This window comes from Palaemon carinicauda, chromosome 20 (assembly GCF_036898095.1).
Source record: "Palaemon carinicauda isolate YSFRI2023 chromosome 20, ASM3689809v2, whole genome shotgun sequence".
Lineage (NCBI taxonomy): Eukaryota > Metazoa > Arthropoda > Malacostraca > Decapoda > Palaemonidae > Palaemon > Palaemon carinicauda.
Genome location: NC_090744.1, coordinates 106,242,891 through 106,250,390, shown reverse-complemented (window position 1 = coordinate 106,250,390; position 7,500 = coordinate 106,242,891). Strand labels below are relative to the sequence as shown.

The 7,500-nt window shown below is 45.3% G+C and overlaps 1 protein-coding gene across 1 annotated transcript in view; it reads left to right on the top strand.

The window, feature by feature from the left end:
* LOC137659578 (blastula protease 10-like) overlaps positions 1–7,500 on the top strand; it is a 26,278-nt gene that overhangs the window by 9,657 nt on the left and 9,121 nt on the right. The window lies entirely within an intron of this gene.

The following is a 7,500-nucleotide window of genomic DNA, read 5'->3' as shown; positions in this document are numbered from 1 at the left end:
GTCTGTCTTGTGAACTGGTTATGTCCTGTTGCCTTGAGGTTTTGTATATAAGGAGAGTGTTCGACAATAATATAACTCAGTCGTTTCCAACCTGCCTTTGAGTTCACAGCCTTACTCGGCGCCGTCACATTGGTGACCCCGGAAGTCGACTCGCTCCCACTGCCTTCCACCCCCAACTCCCTCGCCCCTCCATCGTTGGTACTATGACGGAGACGGACTTTACTTTCACCGTTCGCCAGCGGAGAAGCGTTTGCTTGGTTTCAACGCGCTGAAGTCCACTTTCGTATCAGGGGCGTGACTCACTCAACCACCAAAGCGGATTATGTTCTCGCGGTGATACCCGAGGACACCTTCCCGGAAATATCCGACTGGCTTTGTGAACAAGGAGACACCCCAATAGCGTATGACGCCCTCAAAACATACCTTCTGCAGCAGTACTCGCCGTCGCCAGCCGCCCGTATAGCAAAGCTTTTTCAGCTCTCGCAACAACCGTTGGGGGACCAAAGGGCTTCGCTTGCCCTCAGGGAAATGACCAGTATCGCTCGCCTTCAACCTGCCGCAGACGGCTCTCCTCGTGAGGTGAACCTACTCCGTGCCCTTTGGATACGCCGTTTACCTGAACCTGTACGCGCTGCCATACCCGATGTCTATAGTTTACCCATAAAGGACTTGATGACCAAAGCCGACGCCCTTATGGACAGCCACTTCAAGACCTCCATCAACGCCTCCACCCCTGACGACGAGGATGCCTATTCAACGTCAAGCAAAGCTGACATGAATGCCGTAGGATATACACGCCTACCCCGTGACGTGCCGAAGCGGCGACAAAGCCGCCCACCACCCACCAATCACTCGCGCCCCAACGAACGACTTCTACAGCCACTTACTACCTCCCATCCGCCGCAGTTTTGCTACTACCACTTCAGATTCTGGGCAACCGCGAAGAAATGTGCCAATGATTGTCAGTGGCCAAAAAACGTGTAAGTAGGCCATCGCTTGTGGCGGTGGCCTCCCGTGTTTCTAATCTTTTCTTTTTACAGGATGCAGGAATGGGCGTGCGATTTTTGGTAGACACGGGTGCTTGTCGTTCTCTTTTGCCAAGGAAACTCTTCAAAGCACAACGTAGTCTGTCTACATCTGCCGACGTCCGCTTGATAGCTGCCAACGGATCTGCGATACCCACCTACGGTTACGAGAACCTCAAATTATCGTTCGGAAACGGTAAATTCAATTGGAAGTTTCTCGTTGCTGACGTCACAATGCCAATCCTCGGTGCGGATTTCCTCTCTCATTTCCACCTTCTGGTCGATGTCGCCCACCGACGATTGGTCAACGCAGACTCGTACTTGTCGACACCTCTTCAACCCGCCCCCTCTAACCTCGCTCTCCACATCAGCGCACCCACGGATGCCTACGCCCACCTCCTCACGTCGTACCCGGAAGTTTTCCGTCCAGAACTTCGCCAAACGCCCACGGTTCCTGCCAAGCACGGTATTTATCACCATATCAAGACGACGGGACCCTCAGTCTTCGCAAAATTCAGACGTCTGGGACCGGAACGATTGGCAGCCGCCAAACAGACGTTCGCCGAAATGGAGGAAATGGGCCTTTGCCAAAAGGCCTCCAGCCCATGGTCGTCACCCTTACACATCGTTCTGAAGAAAGACGGCTCCCTCCGTCCGTGCGGGGATTACAGGCGCCTGAACATGCAAACAGAACCGGATCACTACCCCCTCCCAAACATTGCCGATGTAACCTCCTACCTGCACAAAGCGAAGGTTTTCTCTACGCTCGACCTCCTGAAGGGGTATTATCAGGTGCCTATGAACCCAGAAGACATCCCAAAGACCGCCATCACCACTCCGTTTGGCACATACACCTTCAATTACTCCTGTTTTGGCCTTCGTAATGCTGGGGCAACGTTTCAACGTCTCATGGATGGCATCTTAGGGGACCTCCTTTTCTGTGTATGCTATGTGGACGACATACTTGTGTTCTCCTCCTCAAAAGAGGAACACCTCCGTCACCTGCGCATCGTGCTCGACTGCCTGCAACAAAACGGCCTTGTAGTCCGGTACGACAAGTGTACCTTTGGCGCCAACGAAGTGTCGTTCTTAGGGCACCGTATCACTCCTGAAGGAGTCCATCCCCTCCCTGAGAAGGTAGCAGCCGTTCAGAATTTCCCCGCGCCCTCGACCGTCAAAGCTCTGCAGGAATTCTTGGGCATGATCAACTATTATCACCGTTTTCTGCCAGCCATTGCCGCCACTCTTGCTCCTCTCTACGCCTCCCTCAAGGGCAAGCCAAAGGACCTGAAGTGGGGTCCCCTTCAAGAAGCAGCCTTCTGCAATGCAAAGAAGGCCCTATCAACTGCTGCGGCTCTCACTTTTCCTATCCCACACGCCCCTCTCCTTCTCTCCACCGATGCCAGCGACGTCGCTATTGGTGCAGTACTCGAGTAGGTGGTCAAAGGCTCGCCCCGCCCATTGGCCTTCTTCAGCAGAAAACTGTCCAAGGCAGAATCGGGTTATTCTACCTTCGATCGAGAATTGCTGGCGGTGCACCTGGCTGTCCGTCACTTTCGCCATTTCTTAGAAGGTACGCCCTTCGTCATTCGCACAGACCACATGCCTCTGGTGCACGCCTTCACTCGACAGTCTGACGCCTGGTCCGCCCGTCAACGCCGACATCCCTGAGCATATTACTTCTGACAGGGGAACCACTTTCACTTCTCAATTATGGACGTCATTAGCGAATCTCCTGGGCATCACCCTACATCAGACAACGCCCTACAACCCCGCTGGCAATGGAATGGTTGAACGTTTTCATCGCACCCTCAAAGCAGCTTTGATGTCCCGCTGCAAGGATTGCAACTGGTTTACTCAGCTTCCCTGGGTCCTCCTTGGACTAAGGACCACTCCTAAAGACGCCCTCGACGTCTCGGCAGCCGAAATGGTGTATGGCGACCCGTTGGTCGTCCCTGCCATGCGCCCTTCGTCATTCGCACAGACCACATGCCTCTGGTGCACGCCTTCACTCGACAGTCTGACGACTGGTCCGCCCGTCAACGCCGACATCTCTCCGCCGTGGCTGAATACAATTGCACCCTCTAATACGTCCCTGGGAAAATGAATCCCGTTGCCGATGCCCTGTCAAGAAACACGTTGGCTGCCGTTCAACTGGGATTGGATTACAACGCCCTGGCTGAAGCCCAACGACAGGATCCAGAGTATCGAGCTTGTAGGACATCCTGCACGTCCCTCCGTTGGGAAGATTTTCCCCTCGAAGACTCCAACACCACCCTCCTCTGTGACGTCAGTACTGGTAGACCGCGACCTTGGATTCCTGCTCCCATGCGCCGACAGGTGTTTGATTTCATCCACAGCCTTTCACATCCCTCGTGCCGTTCTACTGCACAGCTGCTGAAGGCAAAGTTCATTTGGCACGGCATTTCTAAGGATGCTAAGGATTGGGTCCGCGCCTGTACTTCTTGCCAAACTTCCAAAGTACATCGACACACAGATTCAGGAGTGGGCACCTTTCCTCAACCTCAGCGTCGTTTCGCACACATTCACGTTGACGTTGTAGGCCCCCTACCCACATCACAAGGACATCGTTACCTGTTTACCGTCATCGACAGCTTCACTCGTTGGCCTGAAGCCATTCCCATGGAAACTGCAGCGTCCGCCTCATGTACATCTGCCTTACTCTCTGGATGGATTTCAAGATTCGGTATCCCTGAGCATATTACTTCTGACAGGGGAACCACTTTCACCTCTCAATTGTGGACGTCATTAGCGAATCTCCTGGGCATCACCCTACATCAGACAACGGCCTACAACCCCGCTGCCAATGGAATGGTTGAACGTTTTCATCGCACCCTCAAAGCAGCTTTGATGTCCCGCTGCAAGGATTGCAACTGATTTACTCAGCTTCCCTGGGTCCTCCTTGGACTAAGGACCACTCCTAAAGACGCCCTAGACGGCTTGGCAACTGAAATGGTCGTCCCTGCCGAATTTTTTCCTTCTACAACCTCCTCCGACTATCTCCAGCGCATACGTCACGTCGTGGGAAAATTTACTCCGTGCCGCCAGACTTACAAGCCCCCAGCGAAGCATCACATACCAACGGACTTGCACTCTGCAACGCACGTCTTCCTGCGCAACGACACCATCAAGCCACCACTAACGCCCCCTTACACGGGCCCTTTCCTTGTGATCCGACGCAGTCTGAAAGCATTCCTCCTAAACATTCGGGGCAAAGAAGACTGGGTCTCCATTGATCGTCTAAAACCTGCTTATCTTCTGCCAGATGACCCGCCTACAGTTCGCCTCTCTAGATCAGGGCGCCCTATTTAACATGTACAGTATGTCATTTTTAGGGGGGGAGCCATGTACCAACCGTGTTTCACACAATTGTACATAATTCCTTTTGTATATATTATGCTTGTATCTTCGCTCTTCCCTCGCACTAAAACGAACATGAAAATTCATGTCTGGTTTTTCCTCTGTAATATTGTCTGTCTTGTGAACTTGTTATGTCCTGTTGCCTTGAGGTTTTGTATATAAGGAGAGTGTTCTACAATAATATAACTCAGTCGTTTCCAACCTGCCTTTGAGTTCACAGCCTTACTCGGCGCCGTCACATACTCATGAAATTGCTCAGTGTTGCAATAATCATGTGGGCAGAAAATACAAATTTATATTTATTGAATCATTACTACATGTATACCTACTGGTGAGTGTGGGTTTCTGTGCGTATATATATATATATATATATATATATATATATATATATATATATATATATATGTGTATATATATGTATGTATATGTATATATATATATATATATATATATATATATATATATATATATATATATATATTATATGTGTGTATGAAATATAGTTATTATAAATATGTACATGTATAATAAATTAATATATATATATATATATATATATATATATACATATATATATATATATATACATATATATATATATATATATATATATATATATATATATAGGCCTATATATAAAATGTTTGCGAGTGTATTAAATATACACGTATATATAGATATATATGTAAATGCATATGTATATCAATATATATCAGTGTTTATATGTATATAAGTATTTTCCTTTTTTATTAATAAAAAATGTCCATGAACCAATAATTAACCAGTTGAACAATAATACCTCCCTAAGAAATTAGCTATAAGGAATGGGATATTGCATGATCTTATGTGCTTGAATTGGTCACAATTATATAGTAGTGTAGATCCTGTTGTCCCTTTGAATGAGAATCTGGTCAACATAATTGATAGGCGTATCCCTTCTCGTGTGCTAAGGTACCGAGTGAAGGACAAACCGTGGTTCAATGATGATTGTAGACGTGCTTATTTGGAGAAGCAGGAGGCCTATCACCTTTAGAAGGGTAACAGATCAGATTTGACCTGGAACAACTATACTCAACTTCAAGCTTTTGCTCAGAGAGTTTATGCCTCAACTGAAAAGGAGTACAATTTAACCATAAAAGAAACACTTTCTGGTACAACTCAGGAACATAAATGGTGGTCTTCCCTTAAATCTGCACTCTTTGGTGTAGATGCAACAGTTCCTCCTTTACTCAAACCAGATGGCTCAGTCACTCACTGTCCAAAGGAAAAGGCAACCCTTTTGGCTGATGTTTTTGACAGTAAACAGAGTAATGAAAAACTTGAACTTCCTCATTCCTGTTTTCCTGAGGCTAAACTAACTAGTTTAGCTTTTTGATCTCGTGAGATTTAAGCTCTGTTGATGGACCTTGATGCTTATGGAGGTGTAGACCCAAATGGTATTTTTCCTTTGTTTTTTATATAGACAGCAGATTTCCTAGCTCCAAAGTTATCTGTTATTTTGCTCACGTTAGCAAAAAGAGGAGCTTTTAGCACTTGTTGGAGAATTGGTAATGTTACTCCTCTATGTAAATGTGTTTGTGGTAGCTGAAGTCCCACTGATTACCGCCCAATTTCCATAACTCCCATATTATCTAAAGTTTTTGAACGTCTTCTGGCAAAATGTCTAAATAGGTTTGCTGAAGGTAATCATCTATTCCTTAGTTTCCAATTTGATTTTCGTAAAGGCCTTGGAGCGTGTGATGCCCTTCTTACAATCTCCAATGCTGTACAGAAATCCCTTGATTGTGGTCAGGAAGTTCGTATGATTGGCCTTGATTTTAGTGCTGCCTTTGACCGTGTTAATCATGAGGCCCTTGTTTTCAAACTGAAACAGTTGGGAGTGGGTGGGTCGTTTCTTAGCAATATTATTGATTTTTCAAGTAATAGATCTCAAAGAGTTGTTGTTGATGGGCACCATAGTGAGTATAGGAATGTGATATCCGGTGTTCCACAGGGTAGAGTTCTTGGCCCATTACTTTTTATACTATATACACATGACATGTGGTTTGGCCTAGAAAACAAGCTTGTTGCATATGTAGATGATGCTACTCTCTTTGCATCAATTCCATCCCCTGAATGTAGATCTGGGGTTGGTTAATACCTTAATAGAGATTTAGCTAAAATTAGTGGTTGGTGCAAATTGTGGGGTATGAAGGTGAATCCTAATAAAACTTAAAGTATGATTGTAAGTAGGTCAAGGACGGTGGCTCCTCAACATCCGGATCTCAGTATTGATAATGTATCTTTAAATTTGTATGACTCTTTTAGAATTTTAGGTGTGATTCTCCACAGCAAATTTACTTTTGAGAAACACATTAGGTCTGTGTCTTCGTCAATTGCTCAAAAAATTGGCTTATTGAGAGAGTCTTACAAGATTTTCGGTGATCAATCTATTCTGAAGAAATTTTTTAATTCTTTCATTCTACCTTGTTTTGAGTATTGTTCTCCTGTCTGGTGTTCAGCTGCTGATTCTCATCTTAATTTGTTGGACAGAAACTTACGGTCTATTAGATTTCTTATTCCTGATCTAGATATTAATCTTTGGCACCGTCGTTCAATTAGTTCTTTATGCTTGTTGTATAAGATTTTTCATAATTCTGACCATCCTTTACATTCAGATCCCCCTAGAGAATTCTATCCTGTTCGTAATACTAGGCAGACAGTTAATTCTAATAGCCAGGCCTTCTCCATCATGAGGCACAATACTACACAGTATTCTAGAAGTTTTATTCCAGTTGTTACTAAGTTGTGGAATGATCTTCCTAATCGGGTAGTTGAATCAGTAGAACTTCAAATGTTTAAACTTGGAGCAAATGTTTTTATGTTGACCAGGCTGACATGAGTCTTTTTATAGTTTATATATGATACATCTGTTTTTGACGTTGTTAATAGTTGATATAGAACATATCTGTTTTGACGATGTTACTGTTTTAGAATGATTTATTGTTAATTTATTCTCATCATTTATTTATTTCCTTATATTCTTTTCTCACTGAGCTATTTATCCCTATTGGAGCCCTTGGGCTTATAGCATCTTGCTTTTCTAACTAGGGTT